General features: G+C 40.7%; 1 pseudogene; it reads right to left on the bottom strand.

The window, feature by feature from the left end:
* The window catches only part of LOC115506918, a 51,224-nt pseudogene extending 31,964 nt beyond the window's left edge, over positions 1-19,260 (bottom strand).
* Between the last annotated feature and the right edge of the window lie 1,817 nt (positions 19,261-21,077).

Here is a 21,077-nt window from a genome sequence, read left to right as displayed (position 1 = left end):
AGAGAAGAGAAAAAATGATCCGGGTTAGTTAATTTCTTTGAAAGATCTGATACAGTGACGAGCACCGGAAGTGTTGTATGGAAGTGTTGAATCACTATACTGCACACCTGAAACTAGTATTACACTGTATGCTAACAAACTAGAACTTAAATTAAACCTTAAAAAAATACTCTTTAAAGAGAAACAAATAAAATAAATAAATAAAAAAGCCTGATACAAATAAGGCAAAAATTACTACCCCTTAAATCTGAATGAGGATCACATTTGCTCTTTACTTTTGCTCTCCATCTGAAATATTTTCTACATTAGAAATTTAAAAAAAAAAAAAACCTAAAAATTAAAAAACTAAAAATTCAAACGGGGCCCTCGAGTAGCTCAGTCAGTTAAGCATCCAACTCTTGGTTTCTGCTCAGGTCACGATATCATGGTTTTGTGAATTCAAGCCCCGCATAGGACTGTGCACTGGCAGCCCGGAGTCTGCTCGGGATTCTCTGTCTCCTCTCTGTCTGACCCTCCCCCACTTGCATTGTCTCTGTCTCTCTCAAAATAAATAAACTTTGAAAAAATTAAAATGAAAAAATAAAACATGCAGTCAATTCAATTGACTGAGTCCAAGATTAATCAATATGGGAGGAAATATAAATGCTAAACAAAACATCAGTTAGAGAATTGATTCCCTGTTGACTTGTAGGCTTGTCAAAATTACTAAATGGCTATCATAAGCAAGGATCTTGCATATTTTAATAAGCTATAAGTAACATCTCATAAACAGTCTCATTAGAAGAGCTTTGGAATAATCTTCCACTAGAATAAAAGGTTTATCAATGGTTATCTTTTATAAGGTCAAAGGGAGAAAAAAAATGGACACATTTTCCTCTACCTACAGTACTGCTTTATAAAATGGTTTAACTTTAGGATAATAAAAGAGCCTTAACTGAGAAGAAGGCAAATGCAGACAAATGCAGGCTGATCCCATAAAATGAGCAAGTAGACTTGCAACTACAAAGGAATTCAGGATCCTACATATTAGGTTGTCTTAGTGAACTTCATCCAGCGAAACATCCTGATAACACAGGAGTGGTAAAGAAAAGCATTATTGTTTCCTTTTGCATTACTAACATTAACTGTGTATAGACTGGGAAAGACTCAGCAGGGGCCTTTTTTCCAGTAAGTCAAGTTTCCAAAGGCCAACCAAAGGTGCCTCTGACAGAGGAGTTGACACTTATAAATCAGCATTGCTTTTTAGAAATTCTCTACTTCTGTGGAAATTCATTTATTCATTCACAGAAAAAAAAAATTTATTGGTTGCCAACTCTTGGTAATAAGTCAGACACATTCCCTTCTGGATTATTTATTTATTGCTGTGAAACATTAATAGCTTAAAACAATAAGTTTTTATTATCTCTAATTGTTTCTTTAAGTCTGAAATTCCAGTAGTAGTTCACAGGGCAGTTTTGGTTCCATTTCTAAATCAGAGGTCTTTCAGAGCTGCAGTCATCCGAAGGCTTGACTGTGGCCGGGAGATAAGTTTTCAAGGTTGTCCACTTACATGGCTGGCAAGTTGGTGTTGGCTGAGAAAAGGAGAAAACTCTTTCTGTCTATATGGGCCCTTCCATGGGGCTATTTGAGTGTTCTTCTAACATGGAAGCTGGCTTTCCCCATAGCAAGTGAAAAGAGACCAATGTGGAAGCCACATTGCTTTTTATGACAGCCTTGGAAGTCATAAATGGCCACCTTTCCATATTCTATTGGTTACAGAGAATCAGTCCTGATTCACTTGGGAGAGTACAACACAGGGGCACAAATACAAGAAGCAAGGATCATTGGGAGCCATGCTGAAGGTTGGTTTCTATACCTTCTTTCCAAACAGCTCATATCATATAATACCAATACAGTAGGGTAAGTGCTACAGCATATAATTTTCAGTCTTTAGACTTGATTACCCATAGGAGAAAACTAAACTTTTCAAATTATCCTTCTCCAAAGACCTAAGATACATCAGAGAAATAAAACCTAAAATCACTGACCTTATCTTAACTTTGCTTTTGGCTAGAGCCAACACATCTAAAGTTGTTGTTTATAATTGTTTTTATCATTTTGGCAAGAAAGAAGTTAAATTTTTAATATCAATCTAAGAAAAGATGCCTTTTCACGTTGACACTGAAAAAGTCAAACAGAATGCTTGAGGCAAACCTATATATCAATACTGGTAGACTGAAACGAGAATGATGCTTTTGAATTTAGATATAAAACTTAACATCACTTTCAGTTTCGCTTACTGAAAATGATATTCCAATTTAAAATGGGTTTTATATTTGCTCTTTAGAAGAGAAAGTTCATGGCTGTCGAGAAAACAATGATTATTTCCCCCCAAATCTGTACTATTCAAATATCACGTTTTGAGCTCAAAGTATAACCATTTCCCACAAAGTTGTCTTCTAATTGGACAAAACTGTATAAATGGACAAAGGAAACAAAAAAGAGACCATGATTTCACCTGGTTTTCCCTCTGTGAGTTAATAAGAGGGCTTACGGTGCTGAGAATGACAGATATTAAGGATATTACCTACTTAGGTAAAGAAAGTTCAAATGGGAAAGCAGGTGGTAATTATGGAGGGGTACTTGCTTTAATATGTTTTGAAGAACTTAGCTAGAAAGGAAGACTGTGAAATTTAAAGGCCAAAATGCCAGAGCTTTGCCCCAAATACAGGAGAGACTCCTAGTGCTTTTATGGTTCTTTGTAATAAAGTTTTAATATCAAAACCAAGTTACGACTCTGATCTAACTTAACCTAACCTTTTGCTATTCAGGGTTGTTGTTGCTGTTGTTGTTTAGTCTGTTGTGGGCAACTGCTGGAATCCCAAGAGAGCTACCAAGTAGTCTCTACTTCCGACTTTCATTATGCAACCACTTATCTTTTCATACGAAATAGAGCGGTATTCTGAGATTAGAACATAAGCTTGCAAAGCTTTGCCATTTGGTTACAGCCATAGTCCTAATATGCTGTTTACATAAACCTGCTAGCTTGTTATGGGAACTTCATTTCTGTTTGCCTTTTTCTTTCCAATTTGGACTGAGCTCCTATCTTGTGGCCTATATCTGCTTACTTTGTACATATGCTAGAGTCCTATTTGATTTGGTTCTCCTGAAACTCATTTTTACTTCCTTGAAGTTACTTGCTTCACTGCTCGACCAATTCCTGTTGGCACGGCATACTGGGACTTAAAACCATGCCCTTACTCACTACGCTTTTCATTTGTCTTTTTTTAAGTGTGTTTTCAGCTGCCTACTGCCTAAACACACTTGAAGGCAAGCCCCGGTCTCCCTTGGTTCCTATCCATATTTTGAGCTTACTTCTCCTTGCCGTATGTCAATTCTGTGAGAAAACTTTCAATACCTTGATCCTTTTACTTCAGTCAACTAGAATTGGTTTCTGTTCTTTGCAACCAAGAATACCAAGCGATCCTGAGATTATTACAGTGAACGTGCTACGTGCCACAGATACCCAGAAATACAGGGAAGCTAGGATCACTTATTTTGCTCAGTGTGGATTGAATGCTATGAAAGATCCCGCCAATATCTGTGGATAATCACTCAGTAGCCCACGGCATACGATGTCAAAATGGATTATTAAATTAGGCATCCAGGCACCTAGAATGTGGTGATCATTGAAGGTAAAATTTGGGGGAGTGATTGTCACTTTTTAGGACACTATGCAGAAATTCAAGGACCGTGGGGTACAGATAGCTGCTTCCAACAGCTCTGGGCACTTCGTGGAAGAAAAACAAGATTCTCAAATCCCTAAATTCTAGTGTCCAGGCAAGGATTTATGTGACCATGAGCATGCTAAATGAATATATTGTCTATTTACAGGGTTGAGTAAGAGGAAAACCAAATACTTACTATGACCCTGGTACCTGCCAAATCACAATTTCAGTTAAATCCATAGCTTCCCCAATTCTCTATTGGGAGCTATCACACTGAACAGGAACAAGTTGGGTATAGATAATAGGAAGGGTAATATCAGCAGATACATAGGTCTCAGGGTATTCCCAAACCCAAATTCCCACAGCCCAATTATTCCAGCCTCCCTTAATAAATATAAGCATTCCTCTCTATCCTTTTGCTTTCAGATACTAACACTATCATTGGGGAGACACCTTATGAGAACAAGCCAGTGTTCCTCTTTGTCTAATAATAGAGCCAGGTCATAGTATTCTCTGGGAGATTAATTAAAAAGCTTAATTCTAGGGGCACCTGGGTGGCTCAGTCGGTTAAGCGTCCGACTTCGGCTCAGGTCGTGATCTCACTGTCCATGAGTTCGAGCCCCGCGTCGGGCTCCGTGCTGACAGCTCAGAACCTGGAGCCTGCTTCTGATTCTGTGTCTCCCTCTCTCTCTGACCCTCCCCCCGTTCATGCTCTGTCTCTCTCTGTCTCAAAAATAAATAAACGTTAAAAAAAATTAAAAAAAATAAAAATAAAAAGCTTAACTCTAGAACATAAGTCATATACAGTGTATATTACAGGACAGATTTGTTAAAAAAAAAGGCATTTTTCTAAAACATGTATTCATTTTTGAGAGACAGAGAGAGACAGAGCATGAGTGGGGGAGGGGCAGAGAGAGAGGGAGACAGAATCCAAAGCAGGTTCCAGGCTCTGAGCTGTCAGCACAGAGCCTGACGTGGGGCTTGAACTAACCGACAGGGCGATCATGACCTGAGCCAAAGTCGGATGCTTAACTGACTGAGCCTCCCAGGCGCTCCAAGAAAAGCATTTTTATATCGGGTTAAAATTATCATTACAGGTATGCTTTGCTGATGGCTGGCAGAAAGTTAAGAGTGCCTCTGTTTGCCTAGTTGGTTGACTAAAACGTCTTAGTATTGGTAGTCATGATACATATAATTGAAATGTTTGAAATTTCTGGGTACAATGTAGGGAATGAACCCAATGAGAAAGATTTGCTTTGCATGCCCTTCCCATGTGTACCTGCTAATATCCCCAGAGGAAGCTCGGAGGGTATTCCCTTCACCACAACCTTGAAAAATATATTCATAATAGTGTCTTTAAAAAGATCTTTATGAGACTGCTCTTTGTAGCAGTATATTAGTTAACTCTAAAATCACTCCAGTATAAAAGGGATAGATAGACCAGATAAAATATCAAATACTACTTCTTAATGCATAGCTGAACTCACAATATATTAATGAAGAATCGAATTGAAGAAGCTGAGAATCAGCATATTAAACTGACGCTAATCCCTGAAGGTGTTTTTCCATGAGAAAACACTAGATATTTATTTATTTATTTATTTATTTATTTATTTATTTATTTATGAGGGAGAGAGAGTGTGCATGAGCAGGGGAGAGGGGCAGAGGGAGAGACAGAGACAGATAATCTTAAGCAGGCTCCACGCTCACCGCAGAGCCTGATGCAGGGATCAATCCCACGATCCTAGGATCATGACCCTGGGATCACAACTGAGCCAAAATCAAGAATTGGACGCTCAATGACTGAGCCTCCCAGACATCGCAAGAGACTTTTTACTAACCAGCAAAGTGAAGGAAAGGATTCAAGCCCCGAGCCTCATAGGTAAGGAGCTAAGGCTAAAATCCTCTGCATGAATTTGGGATTCTGAAAAGTCTACACCTTCAGTGAAAAGATGGACTTGGGAGAAAATCCATAAGACGAAAGTATAAAAGATAATAAAGAAACTTCTGTTTCCTATTGGAGTCTAGGTGAAAAACAAATCTCTGAAAAGTCCTAACATTAGCACAATCCTTATGCAGAGGAAGGGGCTCGAATTTATATGCCCTCCACAGCACGGGGGGAAAAAGACAAGAAATTAAAATCAATTTCTTTTAGTTGAGTGGCATCCTGGTGTTCTGGGAAGAAACAAATGCTAATATCCTGTGGGTCCTTAATTCAGACTTTTTAGGATCTCCACAAAAAGAGCTGGATTCTATGAGTTTTTAGTCCCCAAATACATAACAGAACAGAAAATAATCACCTCCACCGGAAGGAGTGGAAACAATAAACTCTATAATTAGCCCAGAATCTGTACCTAATGCAATTATCTAATACAAAAATCTAAAATTTAGTGTATTTATACCTTTTTTAATTTTTTTAAAGTTGATTTATTTATTTTGAGAGAGACATAGACAGCATGAGAGGGGGAAGGGCAGCTAGAGAGGGAGAGAGAGAATCCCAAGCAGGCTCTGTGCTCAAATGTGTGGCTCAAACCCACGAAGCCATGAGATCATGACCTGAGCTGAAACCAAGAGTCGGACGCTTAACCCACTGGGCCACCCAGGTGCCGCTAGTGTGTTTAAATAAGATCGCCAAATTATGGAAAGAATCCAAATGTCCATTGACTGGTGAATGGATAAAGAAGATGTGATAGATAGATAGATAGAGATAGAGATAGAGATAGAGATAGAGATAGAGATAGAGATAGAGATAGAGATAGAGATATATGTAATGGAATACTACTTGGCTATCAAAAAGAATGAAATCTGGCCATTTGCAATGATGTGGATGGAACTAGAGTGCATCAACGCTAAGTGAAAAAAATCAGGAAGAGAAAGATAAATATATGATTTCACTCATATGTGGAATTTAAGAAACACAACAGATGAACATAGGGGAAGGGAAGGAAAAATAAGATAAAAACAGAGGGAGGCAAACCATAAGAGACTCTTACATACAGAGAACAAACTGAGGGTTGCTGGAGGGGAGGTGGGGGGGGATGGGCTAAATGGGTGATGGGCATTAAGGAGGGCGCTTGTGGGAATGAGCACTGGGTGTCATATGTAAGTGATGAATCACTGGGCTCTACTCCTGAAACCAAGACTATGCTGTATGTTAACTAACCCGAATTAAAAAAAATAAATTTAAGGAAAAATTAATTAATTAATTAAAGAGAAAATGAAATACACGATTAAAAATTTTTAATGAGGGGCGCCTGGGTGGCGCAGTCGGTTAAGCGTCCGACTTCAGCCAGGTCACGATCTTGCGGTCTGTGAGTTCGAGCCCCGCGTCGGGCTCTGGGCTGATGGCTCAGAGCCTGGAGCCTGTTTCCGATTCTGTGTCTCCCTCTCTCTCTGCCCCTCGCCCGTTCATGCTCTGTCTCTCTCTGTCCCAAAAATAAATAAACGTTGAAAAAAAAAATTAAAAAAAAAAATTTTAATGAAATGTATGAGAAAGAAGAAATACATTCTCCTAAAAGAATATTGGGATTTATAAAACAGCCAAAGTGAATTTCTAAAATTTAAAAGAAAAAAACCCTAACAATTAAAAAGATATTAAAGTTATTTCTTTTCATAAAAACCGTGGGTTAGCTTATTCAGTCCAACACTCCTGAAAGTAAAGAAGCTGAATCTCTACACACGGACCATATCCCCCCCTGCTGCCATTTTCCCACAGCTTTAATGAGATACTATTGACATATAACATGCATAAGTTCAAGATGTACAATGTGATGATTTTATAGACATATATATTATGAAACGTCCTCACACCTTCTTGAAAGCAGTAAATAACTAATGAGCAAGAATGAAATTAACAGGGAAAATGGGAACCCTGAAAATAAATGAACATAAAAGCTACATTTGTCATTAGAGGTGCTTAGAGATTTTGGAAAACTTAATTTGAACTTTTACTTTGAAGACAGCACTGGTCTAAATAAAACACAGGCCAAAGATAAAAAATAATAATAACAATTATGTTTCAAACTGAATGTTAATGAAAACACTGCATATCAGAATTTAGGGAATGCAGCTAAAGCATTAATAAGGTAAAATTTATTGTTTCAAATGCATATGTGAGAAAAAAATTACTTCAACCAATATGATATATTGCAATAGATAGCATACAGAAACAGATATGCAAACCCAACGGGCTGCTCTTAATCTGGTCACTAAAAAGAGATTTGCAAAACGTAAAAAAAATGCCCCTCTTCCTATTATTTTTTTTGTTTTGAAAATATGGTTACTCTTTGATACGATATTTTAATACCATGTGATGGGTCATTTTAAATGAAATGACATAAATACTGATCTTTCAGTTTACTATCTAATATGGCATGTTTATGTTTATGTACATACACATAGGTGTCTATGTGTATGCAGCACAGCACTTTGGGGTCCTCCTGAATTATTTTTAAGAGTTTAAAGAGGTCTTAAGGTCCTAAGGAGTTGGAGGACAATGTTAGAGAACCACTAGCCTCAAAGAAACTCTTGAACCCAGGGGATATGTTAAAGTAAGTCTATAGCAACCACATTTATAATATTTATAATAGCCCCATCAGAAAAAATGGATATGGGGGCGCCTGGGTGGCTCAGTCGGTTAAGCGTCCGACTTCGGCTCAGGTCATGATCTCGCGGTCTGTGAGTTCAAGCCCCGCATCGGGCTCTGTGCTGACAGCTCAGAGCCTGGAGCCTGTTTCAGATTCTGTGTCTCCCTCTCTCTGCCCCTCCCCCACTCACACTCTGTCTCCCTCTCTCTCAAAAATAAACATTTAAAAATTTTTTGAATTAAAAAAATTTTTAAAAAGAAAAATGGATATGAACACAGTAAGAAATTTGATACATTTTGTCACACTGTACTCCAAAAACCTTTTACAAATTTATATTTACCCCAGCAACGTGTATAAGGACCCATTTTCCCACATCTGTGCCAACCCTGAGTATTAGCACTTTTATTTTCTCGTGTTTCAAATGTGATAACTTATTTAATTTTCACTCCAGTGACAACTAATCAGGCTGAACACTTTGCACTTTGCATATTCTTCCTGGATATTTGTGTTTCTCTGTTTCTGCATTGCTTGGTCATATCATTTGCCATTATTCCAACCAGGGTGTTATGTGAGATCACACCCCGAAAAACACATTTCGCACAAATAACCCGTGGATGCAGAATTCTGATTGTAAGAAGACTGACCTCTTCTTAAACGCTTAAAGGCTTAACCCACTCTGCACAGAGAGCTGCAAAGAGAGTTGACGATCATCAACTGCTGTTGAGGGGGTGTAGGTAGGGCTAAGCTTCAAACTTAAGGCGAACTGAAATTGGTTATAAAACTCGATGTCAATGTGAAAAGAATTATTAAAGGAGAGACATAGTGGAAAATAGATGATATCTATATTATATGAATATGGTCTCAGAAATCCAGAGGTTGATGAGAAGAAAAAGAAAACATGTTGTACACTTTTTCTTCCCCGTGGGAAGAAAATTAAATATTAAACAAATAATTGTACAAATAAACGCCTCGAAAACAAAACAGGTGGGATCTCTGTTCAGCTCCTTAGCATCCTAGTTGCTCATATCTGCCGGGTTCCTTGGAGTCTCGGCCTGGTTTTGTGCCGCTCTGGAGGGAGCCGCCTGTGTCTTCTATGAGAAACACAGAGTGCGGAATCCCCGTTCTGGGGTTCGCTCCTCTGTTGAGGTTACCCCCCTCCGTATCCGATGGCCTCAGACTGCCACCTGTTCCCCAGCAGACTGCAAAGGGAAAGCTGAGTGAGGGCGAAGCTGTCTCTGTGGGCTTCCTTTCCCCCGGGGACCCTCTCCCTCAAGAGATTTTCCTCCTCTTCTGTTCCAGAACAACTCGGTGCTAAAGAATGAGATGAGATGAGACGAGCGAGGCAGGTTTTCGTGCCCGGAGTCCGGAAGAAGCTCTCTGGCACAGAGAAGGCTTTCAGAGCCTGAGGGATGTGGAGTGGGCAGCACCATGGAAGAGAGGCCGAGCATGGGGCGCGAGAAACCAGACGAAGGAAGGAAGAAGGTGTCTGCAAAAGAAGGGCGCCTCGTGCAGCCTGTCAGAGCCCAAGCGGAGTGAATGAGGATGGCATCCAAAGGGCAGTATCAGCATGGTGTACTAGAAGATCTAAGCAACAAGACATCTGGACCTGATTCCTGGCCCGGTTGCTTCGTCTATGACCTTGGCAACATCATTTAATCTCTTGGCTACTTTATTGGTAACGTGGAACTAAATATACCGACCTTATCTATGTCTGATGGTTGATATGAGTTTAAACTTTTTTTTAATGTGTATTTATTTTTGAGAGAGAGAGACAGACAGACAGACAGTGTGAGCGGACAAGGGGGAGAGAGGGAGGGAGACACAGAATCCGAAGCAGGCTCCAGGCTCCGAGCTGGCAGGACAGAGCCCCATGCGGGGCCTGAACTCACGAACCGTGAGATCATGACCCGAGCCGAAGTCGGACGCTCGACCGACAGAGCCGCCCGGGCACCCCGGTTGATATGAGGTTAAAATGAAATTGAGGTAGTATAATAATGGTAATGCAATATACAAATAAGTTATTGTCCATTAGTAATAATGATTTTTCAGAATAATCAAAAAACATCTTGCAAAATGTGTCGCCAATCAATACTGAGTTCTTTTTCAAAGGCTTTGTGTAGCTCCACAGCAAACAGATCATAGGCTTTCGAGCCTGTATCTCATCTCTGCCAGCTACATGATATTGGACAGGTTACTTAACATTCTGAGCTTCAGTTTTGACATCCAAAATAATTGCACAGCTTTGTTATGAGAAATAAATGGTACAATATATGTGCTCAGGAGTAAAAGGAAAGTTATCGTCAATTTAAGAAACCTAATACCAACTTCTAAAAACCTAACAGTACCACTGGGCGATTTGGACACTAATTCATTTTTATGGAAGTTTGTAAGTGGCTAATTAATAGTTGAATATTGCCTTGTGGGACTTATTTGCTTGTATTTGTAATCAATCACCATTTTTAAAGCATCTTCGGGAAGTAAAACATTATATCTTTAAAGATTGAGACTTTATAGGAAGATGTTAGAAAAACGATGCCCGATAACCAATTAATTCCAATTCATGTTAAGTAGAGCATAGAAGCAGAGCCAAATGAACAGCAAGGAAATAGTTTCTTGGATCCATTTTTTTTAATGCCATTTTGCCAAATAACGTGAAACCAACCACAAGTGGTTTGGTCACCTCATTATTTTGATAACTGCAAGTCCATTTACTTAAAATGTGAAAGGCTGACACGTCTAGTCAACAGTTTGAAATGTTAATGTTGTGTTAATCTGGGGCAAATCATTTCCTATTTAAACAGATTGATTTTGTCCGGGAGAGAGTTGTAATCTCTAATGATGTGGTAAGTCATTTAGCGATCATTTGAATAGCTGTGGAACCCGGGGTTCTGTCACTGAATGAAATCAGGCAATGGTTTTGGACGAAGGCTTCATAGAAAACATACATCGGTTAGTGCACATTTATTGTCCTGGTTTATAAATCGTACCCATTGATGCTAGCAACATGATTCTAAATGGTACAGATGAGTATACATCACGGACCGTCCAACAAAATTTCTCCTCTCCCCAGAAATTGCAACTATTCTTGGCGAGAAGTTCCTGAATTGTTAGACTATGAAAAGTCGGTTAAGCGTCCGACTTCGGCTCAGGTCACGATCTCACGTTTTGTGTGCTTGAGAACCGGGTGGGGCTCAGCGCTGACAGCTCAGAGCCTGGAACCTGCTTTGGAGTCTGTGTTTCCTTCTCTCTCTGCCCCCCCCCCCACTTGTTCTCTATGTCTGTCTCTCTCTCAAAAATAAATAAACGTAAAAAAAAAATTAAAAGAACACTTTACCCGCCACATCTGTTTGGCATATCTGACTTTTAGTTATAATTGCCTTCAGGTCTCGTAAAATACTCTAAAGGCATCATGCTTAAGCACAAAGAAAACACACACCATCGTTTCTTACAAGAACCCTCCCCCAACACACACACACACACACACACACACCCACCCACACACACACAACTTATACAATTAGGCTCTCTAGCAACAGGGACAGAAGCAGAGACAACCCGTGAGTATAAGAATGTTTGGTGGCAATATTTGAGACATCCTACTACTAAAAACAATTAGCGTTTGCGTGAAATCCGCAGTTAACGGACCATCCTGTTTGTTTTTTTGTTTGCGGCGGCTGCTGCTGCTGTTTTAATTCGCTTTTCGGCTAAATCTGTCCATCTTAACTCAGTCTTATGCTCTTGTGGGTTCTGCAGCTTATTGACACGATGCTCTTGATTAGGTCACTTTCTCCTGGATCTTCAAGCTCTTCATGACATGACGATTCCCAGTTTTCAGTTGTATATTTCCGCTTTGAGGAAAATCTCCACACTTAATGATCCACTTCCAGGTCGGTCACAGATGACTACGAACCAATTAATTGATTATCTGAACACATGTTTCCATTCGGTACGAGATTAAAATTAGCTATAGTGGCTTCGGATATTTAGAGGAAGAAGATGATATCAGGTTAACAGTCAACATCCTGTCTCTGTAATGAACTCGAAAATGGCCAAGCCCCCACCCCCGCCCCCAAACCATCAGCTGTTTGAATTATATTCTCCTAAACCAATCCTTTCCTGGAGATATTGTCTCTTGGCTCACTGCCAGTCTCAAATACTACCCCATCCATAATTCTTGGTATTTTCGCCATCCACATGGATGATGCTTCAAGCACCCTGCAGTTTCATTTGACTTCCTCTTCCTGAACGTTCTTGTTTTGCACCTTATCTCACCTCCCTACTCCCATGGGTATACACGAGACCGCATCATAATCAAAGAGGTAACCACTCCACAATTTCAGTTTCGAACATCTCATTCTGTCTACTGTGTTCTATATTTGCAGCTCTTTTCTTCCAGCACCCCGACTCCAATTATCTTCTCCCCACCGAGACTCATTGCCCTTAGTAACTTTTCACTCATTTCCACCTAGCTTAAATTCCACAGTCCATCAATATGATAGACATTAATATACTTTCCCTCTACATCTGGCAACCCAGAAAAATTTCTACTCTATACCTCTTGAAGTTAGGTAAGACCGTTAATGCTGTGAAGCAATTGTAATAAATTTCTATTTCACTCCTTCCCTCACTGTCATAGAAACCTATTTTCTCCTTTATCCTTCCAAGTCAGGTATCCAACACTTTCTTCTCAACCCTTACTCCCAGCTGATGATGGTGCTTGAAAAAAAAAAAAAAAAAGAGGGGAGAGAGAGAGACAGATAAAGAAAGCTCAGAAAAGAACCTTGCAAGCTATAACAATACTTATTATATACCTTCCTGTAAATAAACACATATGCTATGCCTTTCTTCCTGTCACATTGTCCGTACTCCTCCCTACTCAACTGCTCACCTTTTACCCGAGACCCTAACTTAGAAAATAACATCGCTCTTTCAATTGTCTCCTCTTTCCGGAATCGTTTTGATTTCCTTCTCTGCTGGATTTTTCCCGTCAGCACACAAACATGCTACAATTTCCCCTATCATCTTAAAAACGCTTCAACCCTACATCTACTTGTACCTACAGCCTTTCTTCTCCGTTCCTCTTAACCCCGAAGTTCTTCAGATGGCTTGCCTACACTTGAGACCTCCAATTCCTCTCCTCCCGTATTTTGCTGGATCCACTCCAATCAGAACATCAACCCAACCAGTTGGTCCACTCTGCTTTCGCCGCGTCTTCGCTTTGCTCCCATGACACCATGATATTGTAGCATTCCTTTTATGGTTATCTGAAAACAATCATTCCTGGTTTTTTTAAGGGGGCGATAGTGGTGGCAGACAGACTCTAAGAAGGCCCCCAGTGATCCCGCCTCTTGACATTCATGTCCTTAGGTCATCTTCTCCCTTTGAGTGTGGGTGGAATTTGTGGCTTGCTTTCAGCCAGTAAGAGCATGGGAAAGGTGATAGGCTGTCGCTTCCATGGTTATGTTGTTATACAAGATTAGGACTTCCATCTCGCTAGCAGACCCGGTCTTTATCTTCCCCCCAGGTCTGTTGTTCACACACGTTTCCCCATGACAGCACCATCTTTCACATTTCTCGGGCCCCAAACTCGGAGCTGTCATGAACTGTCTCACATCCCACATCCAGTCGATTAGGCAAAACATATTTCGTATACCTTCAGAATATCCATAATTTAATCATTTCCTGCACTTCTTCCACAGATTCTATACTAAACCGAGCTGCCACTATTTTTCATCTTAATTATTCTAGTAGCATCCTAAAGACTATCCCTCTTTTGATTCTTGTTCCTTATGGTATATCCTAAACACAGCAGCCAGAGTACTCTTTCTAAAACTAAGAAGATCCTAACATTCCTCCACATAAACCCTTCCAGTGTCCCTTCATCTCACTCAGAAAAAACAAAGCCCTTACCATGTCTATAAGGCCTTCCAAAATCTAGATTTGTTATCTCTTCCACAACTCAACTCCTTACTGTGTTTCAGAAACAGTGGTGTCCCTGATGTTTCAGAAACTTCTCTTTTGTGACTATTGCCTTTGCCCTATGCCTGGGGATGCCACTTCTCCACCTATCTGCATGACATACTCTCTTGCCTCCTTTAAGTCTTGTTCAAATGCCAGTTCCTCAGTAAAGTTGGCCCTGGCCACCCCACTTAAAATTGTCCTCTACGTTGTCATAGTCTCATCCCCTGGATGCACGCGTCCCCCGTCAAACTTGTTTTGCCGTCATTAGAATATTTGTGTGTTTTATGAGGTTATTGAACTATTAACAGAAATGAAATTTATCACTTGAAGGTATTCGTGAAGTGGTTACTGAATTTGCCTCCTGCATACTGAAATGAGTGTTTGCCGTAATGCCTAATTTCGTCAGACATATGATGAATATATTCGTCACCAGTGAGATATACACACTGTGCTTTAGTATCGTGCATAATCAAGACTTTTTGCAATACATCAATCACCTACGTCGACTTGGCCTTTTGCTATTCACACGTTTTCGTTATGCTAATGTGGGACAATATAACACAGGAATGCGGTGTAACAAACTCCAGAGAAGGTTATGGCTTGGCAAGGTAAGGGAAACTAACCTGATATCCACCCTCACTCAAAGTACCAATTCATGCGTAAGGCAGTGTGTAATAACAACACCAGAGTAGGGGGCAGGAGGCTCGGACTTCATTTCTAACTCATGCCACTATTTTTCTGTGTTATTTAGGCCCGTGGTTCTGAATCCGGGCCCATCTTTCCCCCCAAGGGAACACGTGGCAATGTCTGGAGACATTTTTCACAGTTACGACTAGGGATTTGTTACTGGGATTGAACGAATAGAGGCCAGAGACGCTGCTTAACATTCCACCACGTGCAGGACACCTCCACCCCCATGACAAGGAATTACCAGCTCAAAATGTCAATAGTGCCAAGACTGAAACAAATTCTAAATTAAGTAAATCGCTTTATTTCTTTGGGTGTTGTTTTCTCATCTGTAAAATATTTTTTAATGAGACTTTATTTTTTTTATTTTTTTTAATGTTTTTGAGAGAGAGAGAGAGAGAGAGAGAGAGAGAGCGTGCACAAGCGGGGGAGGGGCAGAGAGAGAGGGAGACAGAGGATCCGAGGAGGGCTCTGCACCAAGAGCGGAGAGCCCGATGCAGGGCTGAAACTCACAAACTGAGATCATGACCTGAGCTGAAGTCAGACGCTTAACCAACTGAGCCACTCAGTCGTCCCTCATCTGTAAAATATTTTAATCACGTCTCAAAGAGTATCCACCGATAAGCTCAAAATAATAAACTGCACTCATGGAGGATTACAAAGTCATTCCGTACCGTTCAAAACAATTTAGAAAAAGCGTTCACTTTCACACCCATTTCAGAAGAATCTGAGGCAAAGACAGGGTAAGTGACTTGCTTGAGAAAATCTGGCAAAGGTATGGAGTGTTGGTCTCTGGGCTTCCCCGGTCATCTGGATTGTCAACCTCAACACACGGCTTCCAAGAGACAGTGTGACATTGTAAGCAACGCCTGACTGGAAATATTTGCTGAAGTTCTGGTCACAAACTACAACAAAACCTGCTTTCATTCTTTTATCTGTAGACGGAGGGTGACATTTTTCTCCTCATTTTTGGGTTGCCTTCAGAATCCTCAGGCACTTGAGTTCATCAATCAGTCCATTTGATTTTCTTCTGTGTTGCTAACTCAAGTATTTCTCCATAAATTCCAAGCCGCCGTTATCATTGAATAATTGATTGCATAGGTCTACCTTTTCAGCTTTACAGATCAATATCGAAAGTTTCATGCCCCCTGGAGGTCTCTTAAGGAAAATAATAGCGTTGTGCAGCATATTTTATTATTCTAGTGCTGACCTGATTAATCTCTTATTAAGGAATTCCCATTAACCTGGGAATTGTGGTCATTTTAAAAAGTACTTCAAGAAGAATAATCCCAGATACACTGGCTCTTCACACTATACTATCAGAAGCTTGGTAAAGAAGCGATTTACAATGCTTAGCTGTTCAACATGTTTACACCGTTTATATATATGCTGCTGTTGTGAGAAACGGGGGAAAAGGTGTTCGAAGTCTACCATAACCAGGTACCCAACTTGCTCTGATGGCTTCACGGGAAGCACAGATTAGCAATTATCATCTCCATATTGGAGTTGAGTTACGCTTCTCAAAACTGAGTGTTCCTGAGCTAGCTGCGTCAGATATTTCATTTCAATGTGAAAACCATCCCTGCTTCTCTTCCGTTTTGTTTTAGTGGAAGTTAATTTGGGACGTTGTGAAAAGAAAAGGCAGAAACCTGCTTGTAAGTTTCAACACCTTTAATGAGTGAGGAAAGCCAATTTCGTATCAAGTAGGCACCTAGTTAGACAAATGGCAGACAAGGTCATGCATCTGAGAAGGGTGATTTTAAGTCTAGTTTCGGTATCTCATCTTGAAAGGAGGACAGGTAGTCAGTCCACTGAAGGGACAGCTTGTCGGACTAACAGAGAGAAGTTATTCTAAGCCTCGGTTATACCTGGGAAAGACACGTTTGCCTGAAGAGAAAATAGGAGAAACTTCACTGTGTTAATGTCAAAGATTACTCCAATGTCAAAGGTTACTCCCAATTAAGAAGTAATTAACTAACTTCAAAATTCTGGGGTTTTTTTGCACAGGAAGCACGGACTTAGACTAAAAAGGGGAGGCATATTGCTCAAATGCTTTAAAGGCTTGCAAGGCATAGGAGCAGCAATGCGTTCGGCCAAACGTTGTAAGCATCTCAATTTAAGGGGCAAGGAGTTGAAATGAAAATAGCAAATATGTGACTAGCGACCCACAGAGCATAAAGGTGTACATCTGCTAATAGCTCACAATTGTTTCCTGTGAATTAGTCAACAATACTTTTTGGGTCTGTCCCCAGGCCTCAGGGCTTCTACAACATTACTTCACCCCAACTATGTCACACCAGCCACAACCACAAAAGCAATCTGTGTCGGTGACAGGAAACACTGTAGAGATAATCATGCCAAAATCGATTAACGATTCCTTAATCAAAAGAATTAAATGGAAGTTTAATGAAACCTAAAAGATAAACACAGCAGATTCATCATTCACTGAAATTGATTATCATTATGGAACATAAAACCAGCACGTACATTCTGAACGTCAAATAAACTTCAGTTTGGCCATCAAAATCTACTCTGAGAAATGCTTCCTAATCTTCCAGAGAAAAATGAACAGATCAACATCCCATGTGTTTATTTCCTTCAGATGGAGGTGATAATATCACAAAACATTCTAGATTCACACTACATAAAGATCTAATCCGCCTAAGAATAATCATTTGTCAGCGACTATGTTGCTGAAAATTTCACGTGGGATTCAGATATTCCATACCTTTCTAAATGAAGTAAACATATTGAAAATTTCTGGAACTGGAATCAATGTATACTTTTGATTTGTGCTGGGGAAGTATCACGGATCCTAATAGAGTTGTGCAGGGTCCCCATAGTTCTGCATTTTCCCAGGACAGGACAAGTCATTGACTCTTTTCTCTATATTGTCGTCCCTAGCAATTACACTCTCGCCCCATAGCTTCAACTACCACTACTCTTAACGGCGTGTCTGTCATTCCATCCCACACGGATCATGCGTGTTTAGTGGCTCTGCTATCTAATGTGGTCATCGCTACACCGTCAGATCAACATAGCCCCGGCAAATGACTCACATGAGAAAACTCAGCAAAGGAAAATAGAAGGCTGGTCTCCTGAGTCCCCAATCAAGTGGACTGTCAGCCTTATGATACTGCTTCTAAGAGGCGATGGGACGCTGTAAGAAAATGACTGGCTGCTATGTGTTGCTTAGGTTTTGGTCATGAACTAGACCTGTTTTTCTTATTTTATCTGTAGAGCCTAGGGGAAGCTTCCCTCCACAAATTTATATTGACTTCAGAGAATTCATGCACCGGAATTCATCACACAATCCATTTGATATCTTTTCCATGTGTCTGACTCAAATGTTTCTCTATGGATCCCAAGCCATAGTAAATATTCCTAGTTCTGCTGTTAACTTTGAAGCTAATCCCCCTGCCCTCTGATTTGTGATACACACATGCCCACGTCTAACAGGGGAAAGTAACCATAACAAGATCAGTTCTTTTATCGGGTGCTTACCTTGCACTAGGTAATCCTGTGAGTATTATGATTACCAACATACAGATAGGAAAACCAATCTCCAGAGCTACCGTATCATTTCTCCAAAGTTATACAGAGAGTGGCTGAGTCACAATTCAGAACCTAGTCTCCTGCCACCATGCTACAGAAGGCAATGAGTCTTGGTGAGCGTTTTCATAATCTACTCATTTGAATCTCTGTCAGCAGCAGGCCTGCTTGAACTTCCTCATGTCGCAGTTTTCAATTAGACAGAAACGGGTTTAAATCTCAAGTCTCATTACCTAGTCCCACAACTTTGATCAAAACACTGCCAGCCATAATTTTCTCCCCTGTGAACTGACATACGAATACTTATCTCACAGCACCGGGGTGAGAATGAAGTCAGAAAATTATGATAAGGAACCGAGTGTCATGCCTAGAATACGCTCCATGATAGGCCGCTCTTAGGATTCGTGTTCCCCACCTTTGTTCCCCGGCTCCCTCAGCTTCCCCCTTGTCATAGCAGTATACTTATCTCTTACGTACTCTATGAAATCTGCCCGAAGGCAGGAACTGGATTAGCAACCAGTTTCTCAAGCACCCAGTCTTGTGCTTGGCACTCGGTACATTTCGACACGATTTTCCTCCCAGCTGCCATAGAACGCTTTGGCTGGATGTGAAGACCCTATACCTGAATCTGTTCCAAATTTCAGGCTAGACCCACCCTTCCGGGCAGGGGTCGGCCTCCCAGTCTTTGAGCTAATGGAACTTTTAGTGTTGCGCAACACTGACAGCTCCAAATAGTCCCTTCCGGGAGGAATTTCCCGACAAGTCATAGCCCCTGAAACCCAGTACAGAAAGACAGGCCCCTCTAGGGTCAGGCCGATTTCTCCATGAGGAAACCCTCAAGCAGAGCAGCGAGGGCATGAGAGGAGTAATGAGAGATTGCAGAGGTTGGACACTCTTGGGTACAGCTTTCTGAGCTGAACGTGAAAAGCCTGAAGGACATCAGGCGAAAATCCCATCATGGAAAAAGAAGGTCAAAGCCTACGGCTTGTCAAATGAGACAAGCCACCTTGCCCTTTGAGAACTAGCACAGAGGTACTATTAAGCATGCTAGCTAATTTGGAAGGTCACTCCTAGGGAATATAAATAAAAATGCTAGCAAATGAATATGTAGTAGAGGCATTCATAACCTTCGATGTGTAAAGATGATTCAGAAAGCTATTTTAATGGAATCAGTCAGTAAATGAAAATGTACTTTTCATTCGAAAAGTGAGGGAGAGCTTTGATCAATCCCACGCTAACAATGTAATGATATTGATAGGTACCGATGCCAAGAACATTGAATCAAAATGTTCACTTTTTCAAAGACCGTCTCCTGGGATATGACTTTTTGACACCTCATTTGACCTTCTGAGTGTACAAATTGAGCAAGTGTTGTCTTACGGGTGTTTCATAAGAAAATAAATGTCTTTTTTTTTGTTCCTGAAGTAACATGAGGAATGATGTAATAAACTGGTTTAAAGAGGTGATTGTGAAAATGGTTATATGAAAAGAATTCTTTCCAAGTTTTTCAAAGGTGAGGATAGTTGCGGCAGACAGACTCGAAGATAGCCCCCGGTGATCCCACCTTCTGATAGTCATGTCCTTATGTAATCTTCTCCCTTTGAGTGTGGATGTGCTTTTAACCAACGTGGTTAAATAAGGCTTGCTTTTAAGCGATAGAGTATGGCAAAGGTGATAGAATGTCACTTCCACGGTTATGTTGCATAAGATTATAACTTCCAGGGGCTCCTGGGTGGCTCAGTCGGTTGGGTGTTCGACTTCGGCTCAGGTCGTGATCTCGCCATTCAGAGTTCGAGCCCCTCGTCGGGCTCTGCGCTCACAGCTCGGAGCCTGGAGCCCGCTTCAGATTCTGTGTCTCCCTCTCTCTCTGCCCCTCCCCTGCTCTCTCTCTCCCTTTCAAAAATAAACATTAGAAAATTTTTGAAAAAAAAAAGATTATAACGTTCATCTCGCTAGTAGACCCTTTAGTAAAGCCCACTACAAAGTTGTGAGCTGCTCCCATGGCAAGGAACTAAAGCCCCTCTCCAGCTACCATCGTGGAAGCCACCGAGACTGAAGTCCCAAGCCCGAAAGGAATTGATTAAATCTTGCCAATAACCCCAGAATTGATATTAGAAGTGGACCCTTCCCCATTTGAGCCTCAGATGACACCCCAGTCCTGGCCCATCATCTCCAGTGCAGCCTCATGTGAAATCCCGAAGCAGAGGAACCCCCAGCTAAATTGTGCCAGGGCTTATGACCCACAGAAACCGTGAGACGGTAAGTAAATGCTCATCATTTTGAGTTGCTAAGTTTGTGGCAGCATTATGCAGCAACAGCATCATAGCGATTAATTGCAATTGCCTTTTAGTAAGTGTCCATTATACATCAAGCTACCTATGTGGTACACGTGTAGGGAGGTAGGCAGGTAGTATATTTTCTATTTTGAAACATAGCACTTATGAGCATCACGGCAATAAAATTAATAAAGCAGCCAGGGATTTTAAATACTCTTTCTTTTCTGTGGAATTATTTATACATATTTTCTGACTGTACTTTTATTTCAGCCCTTCCACTCCCCATTTTAAGTCGATATACCTCCAGT

Source organism: Lynx canadensis, chromosome X (genome assembly GCF_007474595.2).
Source record: "Lynx canadensis isolate LIC74 chromosome X, mLynCan4.pri.v2, whole genome shotgun sequence".
NCBI lineage: Eukaryota > Metazoa > Chordata > Mammalia > Carnivora > Felidae > Lynx > Lynx canadensis.
Note: the sequence above shows the minus strand (reverse complement) of the source record. Positions and strands in the feature narration are given on the sequence as shown.